This window comes from Stenella coeruleoalba, assembly GCF_951394435.1.
Source record: "Stenella coeruleoalba genome assembly, chromosome: 12".
In the NCBI taxonomy this organism is placed as follows: domain Eukaryota; kingdom Metazoa; phylum Chordata; class Mammalia; order Artiodactyla; family Delphinidae; genus Stenella; species Stenella coeruleoalba.
Window position 1 is genome coordinate 76203457 of NC_137158.1, and position 23622 is coordinate 76227078.

The window sequence follows — 23622 nt, forward strand, 5'->3', positions numbered from 1 at the left end:
GGAGTTGATAAAGAGTAGGGTATTTCTATAACAGATATTATTCAGTCTTATTTCCTAAGATTTTGTTGTAACTTAAGGTATCTTGCTACAATAGACAGAATTGGCAATAGCAACGTTTAAAACTGTCATTAGTTCTGCAATATTAGCTGAAATGCAATACAGAGAAGAATAGACATTTGGGTTCAGTTGCTTGTAGTCTGTAACTTGAAACAGCTTAATTTGTACAGGTTACACACGTGGCCATTTATGTCAAGTCCTTGCAAGACTATATACAGTTTTTTGTTTAAAAAAATTGGAATTTGTTTTCCCTTCTTGGAAGGGAACATTGATATTTAACAGCTTTTAGAGACTGTCATCTCATATATATAAAATGGACACATGGCTATATGACACCGTATAGGAAATGAGTAGTTATGTATTTTATTTTATATGCCAATCTACTTTCTTATGAAAAGATAGAGGTTTGCATCAGAACTTGTGAAAACCTGTAGTAAAATACCTTAAGCTGTTAACTGTAAGGCATGGAATAGGAGTTGTTCAGTGGATTGGTTCTATGTTGAGGACTACTGAAGTCTGCATTTGTTACTGTGCTAATAAACAATATTAAAACAAAACAAAACAAAAAAAGAAAAACCCAGATTGAGAGATAGTCTACAAAGTAGCTGGCTGGAACTCTTCAAAATTGTCAAGATCGTGAACTGTTCCAGATTAAAAGAGGCTAAAGACACATGACAACTAATGCAAGGGTGATTTTGCATTGGATATTGAATCAGAAAGTGGGCATTTGTAAAGCAATTGATAAAATCTGAATAAGGTCTATAGGTTAGACAACAGTATCATATCCGTTTGAACTTACTGATTTTGATCAGAGTACTGTGGTTAAGTAAAATAAAATAACCTGTTTTGAGGACGTACATCCTGATGTTGGCAACTTACCCTCAAATGTCTCAGGAAAAAAGAATAAATAGGTAGATAAGTAGATAGATAGAATGATAGTAAGAATGATAGAATGAAAAAGTAAGTGTGATAAATTGTTAACATTTGGGGAATATAGGTAAAACATATGTGGGAATATTTTGTACTATTTTTGCAAAATTTCATTTAAAATCTGAAATTATTTCAAAATAAAAATATTGTTAAGCCTCTTTTTTTTTTTAAATAGATCTTTATTGGAGTATAATTGCTTCACGATACTGTGTTAGTTTCTGTTGCACAACAAAGAGAATCAGCCATATGCATACACATGTCCCCACATCCCCTCCCTCCTGAGCCTCCCTCCCACCCTCTCTATCCCACCCCTCTAGGTCATAACAAAGCACCAAGCTGATCTCCCTGTGCTATGCCGCTGCTTCCCACCAGTCAACTATGTTACATTCGGTAGTGTATACATGTCAATGCTACTCTCACTTTGCCCCAGCTTCACCGTCCCACCCCATGTCCTCAAGTCCATTTTCTATGTCTACCTCTTTATTCCTGCCCTGCAACTAGGTTCATCAGTACCATTGTTTTTTTAAGATTCCATGTATATGCATTAGCGTATGGTATTTGTTTTCTCTTTCTGACTTACTTCACTCTGTATGACAGACTCTATGTCCATCCGCCTCACTACAAATAGCTCAATTTCATTTCTTTTTATGGCTGAGTAATATTCCATTGTATATATGTGCCACATCTTTTTCGTTGTTGTTGTTGTTGTTTGGAGTACGCGGGCCTTGCACTGTTGTGGCCTCTCCCGTTGCGGAGCACAGGCTCCGGACGCACAGGCTCAGCGGCCATGGCTCATGGGCCTAGCCGCTCTGCAGCATGTGGGATCTTCCCAGACCAGGGCATGAACCCGTGTCCCCTGCATCGGCAGGCGGACTCTCAACCACTGTGCCACCAGGGAAGCCCACCACATCTTCTTTATCCATTCATCTGTCGATGGACATTTTGGTTGGTTCCATGTCCTGGCTATTGTTAATAGTGCTGCAATGAACATTGTGGTACATGTCTCTTTTTGAATTATGGTTTTCTCAGGGTATGTGCCCAGTAGTGGGATTGCTGGGTCATATGGTAGTTCTATTTTTAGTTTTTTAAGCAACCTCCATACTGTTTTCCACAGTGGTTGTATCAATTTACATTCCCACCAACAGTGCAGGAGGGTTCCCTTTTCACCACACCCTTTCCAGCATTTATTGTTTCTAGATTTTTGGATAATGGCCATTCTGACCAGTGTGAGGTGTTACCTCATTGTAGTTTTGATTTGCATTTCTCTAATATTTAGTGATGTTGAGCATCTTGTCATGTGCATCTTGGCCATCTGTATGCCTTCCTTGGTGAAATATCTATTTAGGTCTTCCACCCATTTTTTAACTGGATTGTTTGTTTTTCTGATATTGAGATCCATGAGCTGCTTGTATATTTTGGAAATTAATCTTTTGTCCATTGTTTCATTTGCAAATATTTTCTCCCATTTTGAGAGTTGTCTTTTTGTCTTGTTTATAGTTTCCTTTGCTGTGCAAAAGCTTTTAAGTTTAATTAAGTCCCATTTGTTTATTTTTTTTTAAATTTCTTTTTCTCTAGGAGGTGGGTCAAAAAAGATCTTGCTGTGATTTATGTCATAGAGTGTTTTTCCTATGTTTTCTTCTAAGACTTTTACAGTGTCTGGTCTTACATTTAGGTCTTTAATCCATTCTGAGTTTATTTTTGTGTATGGTGTTAGGGAGTGTTCTAATTTTATTCTTTTACATGTAGCTGTCCAGTTTTCCCAACAACACTTATTGAAGAGGCTGTCTTTTCTCCATTTTATGTTCTTGCCTCCTTTGTCGTAAATTAGGTGCCCATGTGTGCATGGGTTTATCTCTGGGCATTCTATACTGTACCATTGATCTATATTTCTGTTTTTGTGCCAGTACCATACTGTCTTGATTACTGTAGCTTTGTGGTATAGTTTGAAGTTGGGGAGCCTGATTCCTCCAACTCCATTTTTCTTTCTCAAGATTGCTTTGGCTATTCAGGGTCTTTTGTGTTTCCATACGAGTTGTAAAATTTTTTGTTCTAATTCTGTGAAGAATGCCATTGGTAGTTTGATAGGGATTGTATTGAATCTGTAGATTGCTTTGGGTAGTATAGTCATTTTCACAATATTGATTCTTCCAATCCAAGAACATGGTATATTTCTCCATCTGTTAATGTCATCTTCGGTGTCTTTCATCAGTGTTTTATTGTTTTCTGAGTACAAGTCTCTGGCTTCCTTAGGCAGGTTTATTCCTAGGTATTTTATTCCTTTTGTTGCAATGGTAAATGGGAGTGTTTTCTTAATTTCTCTTTCTGATTTTTCGTTGTTGGTGTATCTGAATGCCAGAGATTTCTGTGCATTAATTTTGTGTCCTGCAACCTTACCAAATTCATTGATTAGTTCTAGTAGTTTTCTGGTGGCATCTTTAGGAATTTCTATGTATACTATCATGTCATTGGCAAACAGTGACAGTTTTACTTCTTCTTTTCCAATTTGTATTCCTTTTATTTCTGTGGCTAGGACTTCCAAAACTACGTTGAATAAGAGTGGCAGGAGTGGATATCCTTGTCTTGTTCCTGATCTTAGTGGATCTGCTTTCAGTTTTTCACCATTGAGAATGATGCTTGCTGTGGGTTTGTCATGTATAGCCTTTATTATGTTGAGGTATGTTCACTCTGTGCCATTTTCTGGAGAGTTTTTAATCATAAATGTGTTGAATTTTGTCAAAAGCTTTTTCTGCTTATATTGAGATAATCATATGGTTTTTATTCCTTAATTTGTTAATGTGGTGTATCACATTGATTGATGTGCGTATATTGAAGCCTCTTGCATTCCTGGGATAAATCCCACTTGATCATGGTGTCTGATCCTTTTAATGTGTTGTTGGATTCTGTTTGCTAGTATTTTGTTGAGGATTTTTGCATCTATATTCATCAGGGATATTGGTCTGTAATTTTCTTTTTTAGTGATATCTTTTTCTGGTTTTGGTATCAGGGTGATGGTGGCTTCACAGCATGAATTTGGGAGTGTTTCTCCCTCTGCAAATTTTTGGAAGAGTTTGAGAAAGGTTGGTGTTAGTTCTTCTCTAAATGTTTGACAGAATTCACCTGTGAAGCCATCTGGTCCTGGACTTTTGTTTGCTGGAAGATTTTTAATCACAGTTTAAACTTCATTACTTGTGATACATCTGTTTATATTTTCTAATTCTTCCTGCTTCAGTTTTGGGAAATTGTACCTTTCCAAGAATTTGTCCATTTCTTTTTTTTTTTTTTTTTGAATTTGTCCATTTCTTCGTGGGTGTCCATTTTATTGGCATATAGTTGTTTGTAGTAGTCTCTTATAATCCTTTGTATTTCTGCAGTGTCAGTTGTGATTTCTCCTTTTTCATTTCTAATTTTTTTGATTTGCGTCCTCTCCCTTTTTTTCTTGATGAGTCTGGCTAAGGGTTTATCAATTTTCTTTATCTTTTCAAAGAACAAGCTTTTAGTTTTATTGATTTTTTGCTATTGTTTTCTTCATTTCTATTTCATTTATTTCTGCTCTGATCTTTATGATTTCTTTCCTTCTCCTGATTTTGGGTTTTCTTTGTTCTTCTTTCTCTAGTTGTTTTAAGTGTAGGGTTAGATTGTTTCTTTGAGATGTTTTTTTTTCTTGAGGTGAGATTGTATTGCTATAAACTTCCCTTTTAGAACTGCTTTTGCTGTGTCCTATAGGTTTTGAGTCGACGTGTTTTGTTGTCATGTGTTTCTGTGTATTTTTTAATTTCTTCTTTGATTTCTTCAGTGATCTCTTGGTTATTTAGTAGTACACTGTTTAGCCTCCATGTATTTCTGTTTTTTACAGTTTTTTTTTCCTGGAATTGATTTCCAATCTCATAGCATTGTGGTCTGAAAAGATGCTTGATACAATTTAAATTTTCGTAATTTTTTTGAGGCTTGATTTGTGACCCAAGATGTGATCTATCCTGGAGAATGTTCCATGTCCACTTGAGAAGAAAGTGTATTATGCCACTTTTGGGTGGAATGTTCTATAAATATCAATTAGATCTATCTGGTCTATTGTGTCATTTAAAGCCTGTGTTTCCTTATTTATTTTCTGTTTGGATGATCTGTCCATTGCTGTAAGTGGGGTGTTAAAGTCCCCTACTATTATTGTGTTACTGTCGATTTCTCCTTTCATGGTTGTTAGTATTTGACTTCTGTATTGAGGTGCTCCAGTCTTGGGTGCATAAATATTTACAATTGTTATATCTTCTTCTTGGATTGATCCCTTGATGATTATGTAGTGTTCTTTCTTGTCTCTTATAACATTCTTTATTTTAAAGTCTATTTTATCTGATACGAGTATTGTTACTCCAGCTTTGTTTTGATTTCCATTTGCATGGAATATGTTTTTCCATCCCTTCACTTTCAGTCTGTATGTGTCCCTAGGTCTGAAGTGGCTCTCTTGTAAACAGCATATATATGGATCTTGTTTTTGTATCCATTCAGTCAGTCTGTGTCTTTTGGTTGGAGCATTTAATCCATTCACATTTAATGTAATTAGCAATATGTATGTTCCTATTACCATTTTCTTAATTATTTTGGGTTTGTTTTTGTGGGTCTTTTCCTTGTCTTGTGTTTCCTGCTTAGAGAAGTTTCTTTAGCATTTGTTGTAAAGCTGGCTTGGTGGTGCTGAATTCTCTTAGCTTTTGCTTGTCTGAAAAGCTTTTGACTTCTCCATTGAATCTGAATGAGATCCTTGCTGTGTAGAGTAGTCTTGGTTGTAGGTTTTTCTCTTTCATCACTTTAAGTATTTGCTGCCACTCCCTTCTTGCCTGCAGTTTCCGCTGAAAAATCAGGTGATAACCTTATGGGGATTCCTTTGTATGTTATTTTTTGTTTTTCCCTTGCTGCTTTTAATATTTTTTCTTTGAATTTAGTTTTTGTTAGTTTGATTAATATGTGTCTTGGTGTGTTTTTCCTAGAGTTTATCCTCTATGGGACTCCCTGTGCTTCCTGAACTTGGGTGACTATTTCCTCTCCCATGTTAGAGAAGTTTTCAACTATAATCTCTTCAAATATTTTCTCAGACCCTTTCTTTTTCTCTTCTTTATCTGGGACCCCTCTAATTCAAATGTTGGTGTGTTTAGTGTAGTCCCAGAAGTCTCTGAGGTTGTCTTCAATTCTTTTCATTTTTTTTCTTTTTTCTGCTCCTCAGCAGTTATTTCCACCATTTTGTCTTCCAGCTCACTTATTTGTTCTTCTACCTCAGTTATTCTGTTATTGATTCCTTCTGGTGTAGTTTTCATTTCAGTTATTATGTTGTTCATCTCTGTTTGTTTGTTCTTTAGTTCTTCTAAATCTTTGTTAAAAATTTCTTGTATTTTCTCAATCCATGCCTCCATTCTATTTCCGAGATTCTGGATCATCTTTACTATCATTACTCTGAATTCTTTTTCAGGTAGATTGCATATTTCCTCTTCACTTATTTAGTCTTGTAAGTTTTTACCTTGCTCCTTCATCTGTGACATATTTTTTTGCCATCTCATTTTTTTGTTTTTAAGTTTTTATGAGTGGGATTGTGTTCCTGTCTTATTGGTTGTTTGGCCTGAGGCTTTCAACACTGGGATTTGTAGGCTGCTGGGTAGAGCTGGGTCTTGGTGCTGAGATAAGTAACTCCGTGAGACCTCACTCCGATGAATGTTCCCTGGGGTCTGAGGTTCTCTGTCAGTCCAGTGGTTCGGACTCGGAGCTCCCACTGCAGGAGCTTCGGCCCAACCCTGGTCTCATGAACCAAAATCTCGCAAGCCACTGGTTCACTCTGGGGTTCCTCCTGTCTCCTTGGGTGTCAGAGTCCTTCACCAGTGCCCAGCAGGCGCCCTAGCTGTAGGGAGATGCTAACTCCGCGTCTTCCCACACTGCCATCTTGACTCCGTCCCAGCCTGACTCTTATAAAACCAAGGAGGATGGTCCAAACTTTTGTTTGCCTTGTGCTTTTCTATTTATCAAAGAACCTTAGGTAGTGACAGGCTGGGTTGATCACTTGTATTCTAGTTAACATCAGAGTATAAGTCTAGGAGATTCTGAGCCATGTGGAAAGAACATAGTTCTCCGTCTTTTGATCCATTTTTCCTAAGAAGAGTACATTAGTGTGCTTTAATGTATGGATACAACTATTAATTGGCATCCCAATCCTGCAGATTCTGGAACATTTTATTATCTTGTTATCCACTTACATGTTTGGGTAGATTTGAATGTCTGAATTGTCAATAGTTTTGCCAAGACTTCATTGGAAAATCTGGTCTTGCAAGTTTATTTTCACAAGGCATCTCTCCAAGCATGGCTTCTTGAACCCCAGAAGAAAAGATCTGATCAAATTTGTTTACTAACAAAAGCTTATAGTATTGAATGGCAGCCTCTGGGAATCTAAGGAAATATTTAGTTTCATTTCTTACTGAGGAGCAACCATTACAGTCATTTTACACCCTTTAGAAGTGATGATTTACTATTAAATGTATTCTGATCTTCAGTATCCCTGGTCTTGACTCTGACTGCATGTGTGTGCCCACTGTATTTACACACACACAGACACACCAGTGAGGTTATGGCAATGAGGAAGTTAAAGATCCTATAATTTAAAATGATCATTCTGATGTCTTCAGATGCTAGATTTGTTGAAACCTGTCTGATTGTCATTTGCCTTAGAAATCAGGTACTGTACACTGGTAGGAAAAGAGACATCCCAAACCAAAAAACCCTCATATATTTGTCACAGCTCCACAGCATATAAAATCCATTTGAAGCTACCCCATCCTTATAGAGGTTAGATCTTTGTATAAATAATCTGTCTATTCAAAACATGTCTTAAAATAAATGCCAGTGAAAGGTTTTGGGCTCATCTCTCAGGTGCAATGCTGAGCACTGTTTTAGTGTACTTTTTCTCAGTTGTTGCTATTTCTAGAGAACTTAAAAGATGTAAATTTCTATTGATGATGAATGATTGGACTCTATAGCCCACTGGAGATCCCTTGGATGAGAGCCAATTATGTTTCCAAGCTAAAGTATGATCAGCTAGTTACCAGCAACTTTAAGTTTCCAGAAAATGGTTTGACTCCCAAATTGTTTAAAATCTATTTGTAATAGTAGATCACATATAAATAAAAGAAGTTTAGCTCTAAACAGCACAAAAGAATTTAAACCCGTGCAAAATCCCACCATGTTAATCATGATCTATTTTAATTTTTTTTTTTTTTTTTTTGGTGTGGATTCCACTCTGGTCTGTACACGTGCATTTACGTTTTATTTTAAAATAGAAGACATATGATTTGCATTATGCTCTTTGACTTACAATGGTATTAAAAACCTTTCCAATGTTTCTACAGTGTTAATAATTACTTGCTATATATGCATAATAGCTTATTATAACATTTCGCCCCAGAAGTTTTTCAACTATTTTATTAATTTTAGAATTTGAAAATTTTCCTCCAATTTAAGAGATAATAACTGCTCCTCCCAAAAGCATCTACATACTTTTCCCTTCTACTGAACTATTTTCTGAGGACAAATTCCCAGGAATAAGATAGCTGTATCTAAGAATATACATGGATACATTAGATAGATATAGATGTGTGTGTGTGTGTGCACGCACACGTGTGTATACTCTTACCATTTATTATTTCCAAAATGTCTTTACCAGTTTACAGTGGTGTACACACACTGTATAAATGGATATATACCATTTTTACTATCAGCTTTCCAAGTTTGGTATTAGACCCAATTTTTGCCAAACCTAATTATGGAGGGCAATGTAGGGCTGCGGGGAGTAGTTGGGTTTTGAAGTTAGATGGTTGCAGGATCTGGTCCTGGTTCCTAGGGATTCCATGATATTAAGTCAAGTTGTTTAACCTCTATAAGTTCAGTTTCCTTTTCTAAAACATGGTTAATGGTATTTACTTCATAGAGTTTTTGTGGGTATCAAATGAAATAGTTTATAAGGTACATAAACAGGAACTGGTTGAATAAATATTTGTTGAATAAGGAAAAAAATGAGTACATGTTCATTCTTTCAATATCTACTTTCTCTACTACTCTTACAGGGATAGTTTTCTCAGTATAAATAAAAAGCAAGATCAAGTTTATCTTTAAATGGTAAATCCTTCCCTCAGTAACATTAAAGACTGATTAGTATTTTGAGCATTCCTCCAAAAACCTGTATCAGTTCTTTTCTCAAAAAACTATCTTTTATAAGGGAAATATCAGTTAGGAGGTATTTTAGCAGAAAATTCAAACTGGTTTACACAATTAGAAAATTTATCTCACGTAAGAGATTCCACATGAGTGGTGGAATCCACAGTTGGTTGGGTCACTGGCTTAATCATGTCATCAGAGGCTCAGGTCCTTTACAACTTCTGCTCTGTCATTTCCCATCCGTCCACTTCACCCTGAGGCTGGGTCACCGTACTGTCAAAAAATTGATGTCAACCGCCTATGGAGTAGTGTTTTCTTGTTCACATCAATAAGGGGACAGAGAAAAACTCTTCCTAAAAGCATGGAATGTTAGTTGTTTCCCGTCAATTTAAGTGGTGTACTCACCCCTTAACCAGTGGACTACCTTGGATTAATTGGAATCTCCCTCTGAAGCTGGGATTGTTGGTGAGGTTGGGGGGATGCACGATTTAAATTGGGATTCCATTAAACTGAAGGAAATGGATTTGGGGTTGGCACCAGCAGTTTCTACTGCGAAGAAAACGTAAGTTTTCGACACATTAATCCCTACTTGCCATGTTACGTGAAATTTATCAACTTGAAAAATTCGTCCAGAAAACTTAAATCCATTCTCAATGCCATTGAGTTTTTTCAATAGCATTTAGTTTCATAGCTAGAAATAATTGTGATTCAAACTACTGCCTTGATTTAGAACTGTTATTGATCCTTTGGATTTTGCCTCACAATATAACCATAAAATGAAGAGACAACACAGCTATGCATGCATTCAGAAAATATTTACTGAGCTGGTGTTAACTGCTAATGATGCAATGGACAACAAGTCAAGGTCTTTGATATTGCAAAGCTTATAATCTAGTAGACCAATAAGTCCATGTTTTCAGTGGTATCAGATAGGATTGTACTGACTTCTTCTTAAGTTTATACTCGAGCACTTAGTATAACTGCCATGCGAATAACACATTCCATCTTGTTATAGGAAATAGAAGACAAGCCCACTTTTTTGGTACTGGTGTCACAAATTTATTTTTCTTGACTAGATGTTTTGCCAAGAAGTGGTTGAACTCTGGCTAATTGCTATCAGAAGGAACAGCTCAGCATAAATTACCCAGACTTAAACTCTTAGTTTGGGGTAGATTTTCCCTAACATTTAAATGGACAATTTCAAACAGCCTAAGCCAACAGGTTAATTCATTTAGCAGCACTTGTACTAATAATAGCCCCATCAATATATAGTTCCTAACATACACTGTTGCATAGATACCATCTTTATTTCTCCTATGGGTTGCCATAATGGCAGTTGAAATTGTGAGTAACAGAATGACAGGGAGCATTTAGGATCTATAATTGACAGGCTTGGTGATTGATTGAATGGACAGTGCATCTCTAGGTTGAAAGTAATGGAATGTGGGGGGAGGCGCATAGTAATGTAGAGAACACTGAAGGGAAAATAGTTTGAGACAGGCAGAGGGTAGATTAGGTGTTCAGTCTGGGACAACAACCAAGTTTGAGGTTTGCCTCTGTCATCTCAGGTGCCTATAGCAAAGTACCATAGACTGGGTGGCTTAAACAACAGATATTTTTTGGATGGTTCTGGAGGCCAGGAAGTCCAAGATCAAGGTTCTGGCATATTTGGTTCTTGGTGAAGCCCTCTTCTTGGCTTGCTGGTGGCCACCATCTCTCTTTGTCCTTATGTGGCCTTTTCTTTGTGTGCTTCCTCTTCTTCTAAGGACACTGATCCCTTTATGAGGACACCACCCTTATGACCTCATCCTTATCACTTGCCAAAGACTCCACTTCCAAATGTCATCACATTGCCAGGTAGGACTTCAAAATATGAACTTTCAGGGAACACAACATTCAGTCCATAACAAGGTTCTTATAAAATGTCCACATGAAGATGTCAAATCAAGAGTTGGCTATTTATGTCTACATTCCCATCAATCAATAAGCTTCAGAGAAAATGAGCTTTTAAGACTTCTTTTAACGATAGGAAAGTAAGATCTTGATAAGATATAATGGCATGATGGTCTATGGAAAAGTTTTAAAGAAAAACACTGAAGATAGTTGGTATATAAGTCAGGTTGTATTAACTTGGATAAAATAGAAGGGTACAAGGATAGGGGAAAGATAGGTGAGTTAAGATGGAAATTCTTTGCCTCAAAAACCAATTCTGATGATTTGTGAATCTAACTTATGTGGTGACATTCTAGTAGATGCAGGACAAATCACTTCAACATTATGTGCTCTTAACTTTTCATTTGTAAGTCAGAAAATATTACACAACACTTGCTACACTTTTCTAAGAGCTGAACTGAGAGTGTTAATGCAGTTAAAATGGAAAAAAACTATTTTGTTTGGAAGAGACTTCATTATAAATATTTATTAAATTAGGGTAAAACACTCTAGAAATATTTATTATGCAGCATTAAAATTTTAATTATCAGTAACAAAGACAGGCATAATTTTGACTGTTTTATAACAGTCCAGTTATTAAATATAATTGATATATAACTGTAACTAATATATAATTTACCTGTAATATTTAATTTAATATAAATAATCAAATATAATTGATAAATATAAGTGAAAAAGGTTAAAATTAAACTATCTGAAGAGGAATCTTAAAATTGACCAATTCTTTCCAAGAGGTGATGGGGTACGTGATGAATATGTACAAAGCAAAGAATTAAACCAACACATATAATCTCAGACTTTTTTTAACATCTTTATTGGAATATAATTGCTTTACAATGGCATGTTAGTTTCTGCTTTATAACAAAGTGAATCAGCTATACATATACATATATCCCCATATCTCCTCCCTCTTGCATCAGACTGTTTTTGATATCATCGATTAGTTATGTATATAATTTTGCTATTATAAATCAGATTGAGTCTATTTTTTTCACAAAGATTCTGTCATAATGGGAGGCAAAAAAAGGTTAGAGAGGTGAAGAGTCTAGAAGTCTCTCTGCACCTCAAATTAGATCTGAAGATGATTAGGTTGCCTATTTCAGTTGTTTCTGAGCAAAAAGAGAAGAAAGTGAAAGTGTTCAGATCAGAGAGGGAAAAGTTTGAAGGGCAAAAAAAAAAAAAAGAAGAAGAAATACAAAGAAAGCACCTGAATCAGTTAGAGACGTCAGATATGCACCAGCAGCATGGATTATACTAGAATTTTCTACAGAAGTCTTGTAAATCACTGAGAAATAGTGTACCACTTATTTGCTTAAAATTTTCAGTTAATGTGCCTCAGGAGTATTTTGCGGATAACGATCCTCATTCTCTACCTTATTACGGAGGCAGAGCTGTTTCTCTTTGTCCCGTTCTCCGTCTGTGATATACTTTTTATTCCTCAAGAGCTATAGAATCATGTCCATGCTATTGTTGTCTGCCTGATGGGAATTCACGTAATTGAAAGCGTTTATCCTCTCTTAGTAGAAAAATTGGGCATTTGGAAGTAATGAAATCCCCCACATTTGTCCACAGCCTAGGAAATACTGTTCACTCAGCTTTGTTCTAAAGTTTCCACTTTTCCCAGTATAACCTGTTGAAATTTTAGTCCTGCACAAGAACTAAAGCTGGAATTTCTTGTGGCAGCCTAGCTGTCCATGTTCATGTAGTTACACCTTTGGTTGCTATTTCACCACTGATCAAAAAATAAAATTGCATTCTTTTGGAAGAAACATGGAATGACAGGAAGAAAGTCCATACTGTATTGTAAAGTGAGAAAAAACAAGTTACAGTGCAAATGTTGAATAAACCCTATTTTTTGAGTAAGCAACTCTATATGTAACATTTATGTATATATGTTTAGATATTTGCTTAATTATAGAGTGATAACCTCTGGGCAGTGAGATGAGGGAAAGTGAGAAAAGACTTTCACTTTTTACATTATACTTTTTATTTTATACACTTCTGTATTGTTTGAATTTTTTAAAATGAGCAAGTGTTATTTTGTCATTAAAACAAAAACAACTGACAAAAACCTCCAGGAAGTAAGAAATTACTTGGAATGGAATATGTTTAAATAATTAATTTGTCGATACTGCTTGACTATTATTTTCTCTTGCTAAATCAAAACTCCGCTGCTTTTCTCAGGAGGTTGCTTTAAAAAGGAAGGGTAAGTGTTTCTAATTAAATGAACAGCTCAACCTTCCCACCTCCAGCCTAAATTTCTCATTTTGGTTTTGTTAGTAATAAACGCTACATGCAGATTTTTAAGGTAAATCAAGGAATGTGGGTGTTCAACAGGGCAGTGCACAGAGCCATAGTCAGTGGGGAACCATGCTTTTGTAACTGTTGGTTTATCAAATTGGAGCAGGAAGGGAAATTTTGAACAACAGGACGTGAAGTCCCAGTAGGGGTCTCAACTGCTCCGATGTACTGGGCACTGTGACATGCACCCAAATGTCATGGAAGTGTGGCCCTTTAGCTTATGCACCAATCTGAATCTCTCTGAACTTTCTTGGTTCTACCGCAAAGTAATAAAGAGAAATTAGTTGCTATTAACTTTTGTAATAACTTTTGCATTATACACAAAGGTGGGTTGTACCTTGTGTGGCCATGGGTATATGCAAAACAAACAACCAAACAGAAAGCTAGAGTCTGATCCCTTTTTGGTTTTACCTTTTAAAGGCAGGGTTTAGCAAAATATGTGACAGATTCTCCAACCATTTACCAAATAGACATTATCTGCTTTTCAGGGGATTAATGGTAGAGGCCCCCGCTGAGGGACCTTTGAGAGCAATGAAGCCAGAGGGACAAAAGGGCCAAGAGTGATGATTGCTCCGTGACAACCTCCACGCTGGCGAGCGATTCAAAATTGAGTTCTGCCAACTTGAAAATCCAGATCTGCAAATCAATGATTGCGAACTTTGTATTCTTATCAGGTGGACAGTCTCCGTGTCCAGTGTTTTTTAAGCCACCCAGTTTGTGGTATTTTCTTATGGCGGCCCTAGCAAACGAATACACTCTCTCCTCTGTGATAACACTCATTCTTTGGAACAATCCTTACTCATTCTTCTATAAAAGCAGAAAGTCTATTGGTGAAGACTAATTACCTTTGCTAGAGTGTATGTTTGAAGGCCGCTGCTGGGCGGCAACCTGGTGACTCAGGAAAGCTAGGGTTGTTTTCTTGCTTCACGGGTCTTTGCACAAATAGGAACTGAGGCATTTTCTCCTTTTCACTGATTTAGGGGGAGATCCTGCTTGTTGTAAAGTCAAGAACAGAGTTTTCAGACAGAGTCTGATTATCTTTGAAAAAACTAACCTCTCACATCCTCTGTTGCCAAGTGATTGGGCTGTAGAGGTTCTCGTTGGAAAATCGATCCCTGGGTCAAGTTCAGAGGGTGAGATGCTGTTTTGGATTGTTATCAGTAATGCTATGATGTCAGATGGCTTTCAACTAAATAAACATATGTAACATTTTTGGTAAAGAGAAAGCAGTCTAAAATAAGAATGAGGAACAGATTGGAGCACAATGCTTTGCACAGAGTAGGTGTCCAATAGCTATTGGTGGAGTTGGAATAAGTGAATTAAGCAGGGCTATTTTGAGGAACGTTGTCATTAGAGAGTTAAAGAAGGTTTCTGGAAGGGTTTGGTCAGTTTTGGTTCATGTTGCAATGATGCTGGATTGAAACCATTTCACTAGCTGGTGAAATTTATTAGCATCCAGAGACAGAGACTGTGACTCATATGCTCTTGTTTTACGTCCATAAGTTTGCTTTGGTCACTCCGAACGGTGCCATATTGGGAAGCACAGCTGTTTCAGAGGAAACGGTGCAGTTGGTGTCGGCAGGGTGGTGAGAACAAAGGGCTGTTCTTCAGTAATGAATAACTCTGACATTTTGTTTGAAGTTAAGTTGCGTTGTTTGAACTTTTCTGCCTCTGAACAAAGCATAATATGCCAAGAATGGGTAACAGGTTCTGGATCACTGGGGGCCAATTAGTTATGGATGGGTAGTGATGGCACCGCGTGGTGGTCTTCCTTCAGTTTCTAAAACCTTCTGCTGCGTGCGATGGACTCTCAGCTTAGTGTTTGCACAGTATTAGGAGAGCTGTGTTATCGTTACTTTCTGCCACCAAGATGCATCTGCAGAAGTCTGTGATGATCACGGAGGTTAGAGACGATCAGTTAAGTCAGTCTATGTTTAGGAAAAATGTCTTCCATCCATGGTGTTGAACATTTTCAGGTGAAACTGAAAGAAGCCAATATCTTTCTAGACACTTATTGGTACCTTAACAGAATTAGTTGATTAGATGGGTAGAAAAAACCTGGGACTCAGTGAAGTCACTGGTAACCATTAAATAACTATATATTTATTCAAACTGCTTTTCTCTTGGTTTGTCACTGACTTCATTTTAATGTTATTTTAATTGACTTTTCCTTCATCTTACCATAGAGAAATAGTGAAATAATAGGGTTAAGGTGGACCTTGAGCCAATGTCTATTCCAACGTATCCCTTTGATTTCAGGAAAGGTCAAACTTCAAAATGTTATCTGCATGACTACTCTCTAGGCATCCAGTTCTGTCACTGGGCAAGGCCTGTCAGAAGAGGTAAAAGGAAAAGTTAGGACAAAAAGTAGACATTAAAAGGAACACAATCTCTCATATGGAGCATACATACCCCAAAACAGCAGAACTGCTTACTGATGGAGAAAAATACTAGCAAGTTAAAGTAGTGGGCTTTGGAGTACTTAGAGCAGTGGGCAAGGGAGAAACAAAAGCTCTTGCAAGAGATGGATGTTCAAGGCCTGTTTACACTAGGTCTCAAATAGCACCAGCACTGAGCTGGCCAAGAGAAGTCAGGCCCAGACATCTGGTCTACCCAGAAGATGTGCTGGGTTTTTATGATTCGGAAAGCAAGGGTGTGGTCAGGAAGTCAGTTCTTGTACGAATGGAAGTGTAAGACCCTTAAATCCCAGAAGGGAGGCCAAATGAAGAGGATAAGGGTTGGGGAGGGGGCAGTTGTAATTGCAAGTAGAGAGGTTCAGGACTTTGGAGGCAGGGAAGAGCAGGTAATGCAAATTCAAGGAAAGAAGCTGGGTCAGAGTGGATCCGGCAGCAGGAGTCAGATACATTATTAGTAGGATTCCTGGAGAACCTAGGGGAGGAGTGGAGACTAGTTCGGGGAAATAGGCAGTGCCCTGGCTACAAGAGGCCAGCACGAGCAGGCTGAAACCACAGTACTGAAATATTAAGAAAAAGAGGCCCGGGAATCCAGTTCAGCATGGAAAGAATTTGTGGGGGCAATACCAATGGCTACTACAGCAATTTTACTATGAGAACTACCAAAGCAGAGGCTGTCCGTTCTCTGCCCTTCATATGAACAGACTGGCAGGATTACTTGGCAGCTAAAGCAAACCATAGAGCTGTGGGTGCTGGTGGCTATTAATTGCAGGAGAGACAGCAATGAGTTCTCACTTATGCAGATGGAGGGGGAAATGTTGTGTTCAGAAGACCGACCACAGGACGGTCTTGGTTGGAGAAGGAATTGTGTATAGGGAGAAATAAGAAGTCGGGTTGATGGGACAGGCTAGCAGGTAGGTATTTGGGTTTTATATGTGAGGCAAAACAAGTCCAAAATGCTTTGTTGAGGTTGAGAGTGGCATCTCAGAAAGGTTAATCGGGGTTTATAGGGAAGCCAGCTTTGTGTATGAAAAGCCGGAGGAGGGCATGCCCAACTCTGAGGTTTGGGTTTGTTTTTTCTTTTATCTCAAATAAAAGCATTGGTGAGGCTGGTGGCTGTGGAAACTATGAAGAAGAGGTGAAATTAGCAATTAGGTATTTCACTGGACACAAATGCCGAGTGTTGATGATGTAAAGAGCAAGAGGTTGTGGTTAGAACGGTATTAATACAAGAATGGGCATGTGAGGACCAAGAATCCCTCTGGCAGACAGAGGCCAGAATAATTAACTCAGAGGAAATGGTTGACCATGCATGCTTAAAATGTACAGTAGATTATGCAAAACCAGGAAATCCACGTCTTGACATTCAACTCCCCAAGACAGAACTCGTTCCTGGCCTAATTTTTAAAAGTAGTTTCCACTTTCCTCTGAAAATCACAGACAGCTGTCATTCTTGAATTCTACTGTTTTTGTCATGCAGTTTCCCATTTTTTCTTGTTTTGTGCACAGTATACAGAAAAGCAAACACAATGCTGTGCAACTGTACATTGCTGGGAAAAGCCTGTTCTTTTTCTTTTTCCTCCCTTCCTTTCTCTCTTTTTCTTTCTTTCTTCTTTCTTTCTTTCTTTCTTTCTCTCTCTCTCTCTCTCTCTTTCTCTCTTTCTTTCTTTTTTTCTTTCTTTCTCTCTCTCTCTCTCTTTCTCTCTCTCTCTCTTTCTTTTAGCAGTTCTCATTTCTTCCTTTTCCTTATATGTTTCATTACTTAACCCAGTTGTTCTCAACTGGCAGCACATTAGAATCACTCTGATCCTAAAAACAATACATACAGCTGACTCCCCCTAGATTCTGATTTCATTGCTATGGGATGGGGCCTGGGCAGGAAAATGATTTAACAGCTCCTTTCATGATTCTAAGGTGTAGCCAGGATTGAAAGACACTGGACTTTCAAGTTTTCTCTGTTCTTCCGAAAAGCAGAAGCCCAGACTTGGGTGGAATTCAGATGAACATTAGGCTTACATTTGATGCCATTGGTTGTTAATGCTCAGTCCACTCAAACTGTCCCAAGAGGGCATTTGGCATCAAAATCATGAGACAAAACTACTGACCCACGGTCAGCTTCAAACACTTAGTAGTCCTGAAAGTGTTTTTGCTACTTTGTACATATAATCATAGTGCAGTAGACATTTCCAGCTAGATATTGTCTCACTTTTTAATGTGATTTTTAATCAAAATCTAACAGAGGGTTCTTAAATATAACTGGGTCATAAATATTCAGATTTTCATCATCATTGTTGTAGGATGCAAACACTAGCAAAACTAAATCTTTTTTTTTTTTTTTTTGTGGTACGCGGGCCTCTCACTGTTGTGGTCTCTCCCGTTGTGGAGCACAGGCTCCGGACGCGCAGGCTCAGCGGCCATGGCTCACGGGCCCAGCCGCTCCGCGGCATGTGGGATCCTCCCGGACCGGGGCACAAACCCGCATCCCCTGCATCGGCAGGCGGACTCTCAACCACTGCACCACCAGGGAAGCCCCTAAATCTGTTTTTTTTCTTTTTTGCTTTTAAAACTATACATCTTTTTCAAACTTCCTTTGAAGTAGAATTTTATATGTGGAAGAATTCTTGAAGATTGTTTTAATGTAATCTCTTAATTTTATAGATGAAGAAACTGAGATTCCCAAGAGATGAAATGATTTCTGTAAGGGCACACAGCTAGTTAAGGACAGAGAATCTATTAGACCTGGACCCTGATGTGCTGATTCCCAATCCAGAATGTTCTTTCTCCTACACCCTGTCTCTCCCCTGTTTCCATTCCTTTATATTTTCATCTATTTCAACACACATTTACTAATTGATATACACCAAATTGTGTACGACAGGTCAGAATGACTTTAAGTTTTTATTTAGTGGAGCAGAATAAAATATATTTCTAATAAACAGTGACAAATATTTGTTTAAAAAGTACTGTGCAAAAGATATATTTTCAGATTAGAATTTAATTTGCCAAATTTTTAGTGGAAACAGCAGAGCTCTTAAGAATAGCTGATATAACTGATTTTATTTTTACTCTGCTTTTTTGTAAAAGTCTGAAGCAGAGGTGAGTAGTATCAAAGAAATAACAGCTAAAATCCTAAAAGATTAGGTACACATGGGCAAACTGTAATATGCTATATAAATTATATTATATGCTATAATATCATTAACTATAATATGCTACAGAACTGTATACTATAGTCATATAAATCATAGAATTATGAAAAATTGGGGACTTGGATTATTATGTTCAAACCGTTTGTTTTAAAAATGAGGACTTCAAAATTTCCTTGACTAAAGGTCAGCCAACAACCTGTTGGAATTGGAACTTAAATCTGATTCTCCATCCTTCTTGTTTTGGATATTAAAAAAATGAAAGAAAGAAAGAAATTTATCACTTGTTTTCTTTTTGTTTATAAAAGTAATGTATGGTCATGTAGAAATACGAATATAGAGAATATTAAAGATTATAACGAGGCAAGTATTGTGTGAATTTTTATAGTCTGATTTCTTCACTTTAAGATGGCAAGTCTATTTTTGAACAAATTATTTTTAAGAATAGTATTATAACTCAACTTATAATTGAATTTACTTAAGGATAGTGACTTATTTAGCCATTTCCTCCTTAATAGAGATCTTTTATTAGTTTACTTCCAAGTTTTTAGTAAGTGATGCTTCAATGAATATCTGTTATCTTAGTGTGAATCTTAGATTAGTTCCTTAAGATAAATAATTTTTAAAGTATAAATATGTGTAAGACTCTTGATAAACACTTCCAGATTTCCCTCTAGAAATGTGTAAACAGATTTAAAAGTGTGTGGAATTGCCCATTTCACCACTCTGTGTCATTCTGGCTGCCTTCTATAAATCAGGCTACCCTGATGTCATGACTCTCCGCCCGAAATCTAATCATTTAAACACAAGAAGTGTATGTGTGAATGAACAATTAAGTCCTGACCAAATGTGGAAAAATGTTAAAGGTTAATCAAAGTCAACTGGATATTCATTAGGCCTCTAATTTCCCAATCTTTTTCATGTTCTTCCCAATATCCACTTGCTGAAATCTGAAAGAAGATTTAATCTTATTTTGTACAACACTTGAGATTTCTGAGCTAGTGGTTTTAACAAACCGTGTAACAAACCATGGAAACTGGCTACTGTGCCAGCACCATGACCTTCATAAGTCACCTAGTAGCAACCTACATGTCACCCTGTGTCCCCCAAGGCCACCGCAGTGACTCTCACTGGGGGAAAGAGTAAGCGGTGGCTGACATCCAGCTCTCAACTGCTCTCAAACCAAAACACCTTTGCACGGGGCAACGTGTGCCTGGAAAATGGGGCACATTCTGCCAGTTTCCACAAAGGCAGTGGCAGCCCAGCGCCCACTGCTCCCTCTCTTGAGGAGATGCTGGCTGTTTTGCCGGCTGGAACGGGAAGGGCATTTTGTTGCCGGGAGCCAGGTTCTTAAGTGCCACTGGTCTTTGCATGCAAGTCTGGCAGAGGAAACCCTCTCGGGGCTGCAGGAACCTCATTAGCATTAAGTGTAGACAACAACCAGAATGGGTTGATTCCAGAATAGTGCAACAGAAAATGGTATTAGCAATTCTGTACATGTCTATTTAGAAAGTAATTTCATATCTCATATTTCACTTTTTATAAACGATATATGTGTGTGTGTATTTAAATATACTCTTTATTTTGGAACAGTTTTAGATTTACAGAAAAATTGTGAAGATGGTAGAGCTTTCCTGTATACCCCACACCCAGTTTCCTTTATTAGTAAGATCTTACATTAATACGGTCTATTTATTACAATCAAGGAGCCAATACCAATACATTATTCTTCAAGTCCATACTTTATAACAATTTTCTTAGTTTTTACCTAATATCCTCTCTCTATTCCAGTATCCAGGGTACCATATTACATTTTGTTGTTATGTCTTGGCTGTGACAGTTTCTGAGACTTCCCTTGTTTTTGATAACCTTAACAGTTTGGGGGCTTACCGGTCAGGTATTTTGTAAGGATGTTCCTCAATTGGGATTTGTCTGATTTTTTCTCATGCTTAGAGTAGAATTATGGGTTCTGGGGGGAGGAAGATCACAGAGGTGAGATGCCATGCTCATTACATCTCATCAAGAGTATATACTATCAACATTTATGTTATTTATGACTTGACGTTGACCTTGACCATCAGGCTGAGGTGGTGTTTGTCAGGTTTCTTCACTGTAAGGGTACCCCCTTTCCATACTGTATTCTTGGGAAGGAAGTCACTATGCGCAGCCCACTCTTAGGGAGTGGGGAATTATACTCCCGCTCCTTGAGGGTAGAGTATGTACATAAATTATTGGGAATTCTTTAGCATGGGAGATCTGTCTATTCTCCCCCATTTATTTTATTTATTCAATCATGTATATCAGTATAAATTCATGGATATTTATTTTATACTTTGGGTTATAATACACTTCTACTTTATATATTTTGTTGCTTATATTGTTCCAGCTTTGGAGGAAGATAGATTTTTTAATATAAAAACACTCTTATCAAAGAACTAAGTCAACTTTAGAAATAGGAGAAAATACTTTTTACCCTTAACTCATCTCATTTATACCAATATTCTACCAAATAAAATTCTGATTGCTTGTAATGTAAAAATTAGTGTTTATTTTCTAATATGCTAAGATCAGAGAACAAGTGACAAGTTTTCAAGGCTGAGGTAGGCAACAGGTAACTCAGTCTGATAAGAAGTACCTTTCCCAGGCCTCTTTCTGAATCTCCGTGGTGGCCCTGTTGCTCCTGGGATAAAGGTAACACTCTCGACTCGGTTATCTTAGACTACATGATGTAGAGACTGTGACTACTGTCACTTCTCTCACTGGGTTCCAGTTGCTAGGACCTTTTAAATTTCCTTAACATATTATCCTTCCCACCAAAAACCTTTGGCATATACTAGTTCCTCTTCTTTTAATAAAAGGGTATCTCCCACCCTAAAGCCATGCCTTTTGTTCAGATTTTCAATGTTTATCAGTTGGCTCATGCAATTGTGGTGACTGGAAAGTCTGAAATTTGTGGGGCAGGCCAGCAGGCTGGAAACTTAGGCAGGATGCAATGCTATCGTCTTCAGGCAGAATTTCTTCTCCAGGAAACCTGAGTTTTTGTTCTTATGGTCTTCAACTGATTGGATGAGACTCACCCACATTGTAGAAGGCTGACTATAGATGTTAACCATATCTACAGAATACCTTCACAGAAACACCTAGGTTAGAGTTTGATTCAATAACTGGGTACTATAGCCTAGCCAAGTGGACATGTAAGACCAACCGTCACAGGGATGAAGACAGAAAAGTGCTATGAGTGGGAAAACAGCCTAGTGATAGTTCAGTGAGAGGCTGGAATGGGGAAGGAGAGTGGACGATGCACTTTCGTTGGAGTGGTCATGGGAAGGTGACATTTGAGCTGAGATATGGAAAGGTAAGAAAGAAAGGAAGGACTTTGTACAAATTCCTAGGTGATATTGATGCAATTGCCTTGGGGACTATACTTTGAGAAGAATGCGGTTTAAGGGTACACCTATTACAGTATACCATTCATCCTGGGAAGGCCCCTAACATCTCAGAGTGATCATTTTTCCTCCAAATGCCTTCCTCACATGCCCTGAGAGGCTGAGAGTTTTGTTGAGAAGGTAAAATCTCAAGAGGGGAGCTTTGAAAGATCCTAGGACAAGGTAAAGGGCTGCTCCAGGTAAGGACTAGGCTGTCTAGGAAGTGACAAGAAGCACAAATTCCACCCATTATTAATGAGTTATGAGGCTATGATTCTAGGTTATCACTCAGGGCAAGCCACTTAACCCTTTAGGGCTTCAGTTCCCAATTGATACAAAGAAGAGGTTATAATGGACAAGCAGGTCTGAAATGCACTGTGGTGACATCCTGTGGAATGAGATTGGTTGGGAGGTATGATTCAAGTACTTTGTTATCAAACGATGTCTATGTGTTTTGTGCAGAGAAGGGGTTCTTCCCATATTAATGGCTTTTTAACTCTCAAAGTTTCTTACAAAGGAGGAAAACATTGGTGCAGCAGTGGTTGCAGAGAACCCGGGATTGGACAGACGAATGTTCAAGCTTTTATGAGCCTTGCCCTTCATGTGAGTGGGCCGCAGTGAAAAGATTGTGGCCCATTAACCTATATGACCTTTAAGATCCTGTCCAGCCCTGGCATCCTTGCTTGTCTTGACGTAATTTTATCATAAAAGTCACAAGGCTGGTCCAGGACACAGCTGCTAGAGAGAAGTGGCTGGGAGTGGTCCGTTTCCTGAGAGAGTGTTCCTGATTTTGCTGGGGCCAGGATCAACCTCCAAAGTCAGATGTTCTTTTCAAACCCTGTGTGCTTGAGTCTCCCATCCACCCTCCAGCCAGAGGCTGCCTTTCGTGCCCTTGACACAGTTCCAGTGAGCTACAGGGCAGGGAGCTCTGCTGGAGGGCAGCGGTCCCAAGAGCTAGAGACCTGGCGGAGTCTGGGGCTCTTTTAAATGAATACACCCTTTCTTCATCTCATCCTCGCTGGACTTGATTTAGAGAGTAGTTAATGAAAGAACATGCCCATTTTCTCCCAATCTTGTTTTCAAACAACACCAAAGGCAAACAACCATTTGTACACACAAGTGTTGCCGAAGGGGACATTTGGCTTTTTACAAGGGGTAAGCGTCTTTATTCAAGGGTATAAACTGAACCTCTCAGAGTGCCTTTTGTTGACTTGTTTT

The 23622-nt window shown here is 37.9% G+C and overlaps 1 protein-coding gene across 4 annotated transcripts in view; it reads left to right on the forward strand.

Annotated features, from left to right (window-relative positions):
- ESR1 (estrogen receptor 1) overlaps window positions 1-23622 on the forward strand; it is a 393643-nt gene that overhangs the window by 98325 nt on the left and 271696 nt on the right. The gene's annotated exons all lie outside the window — the stretch shown is intronic.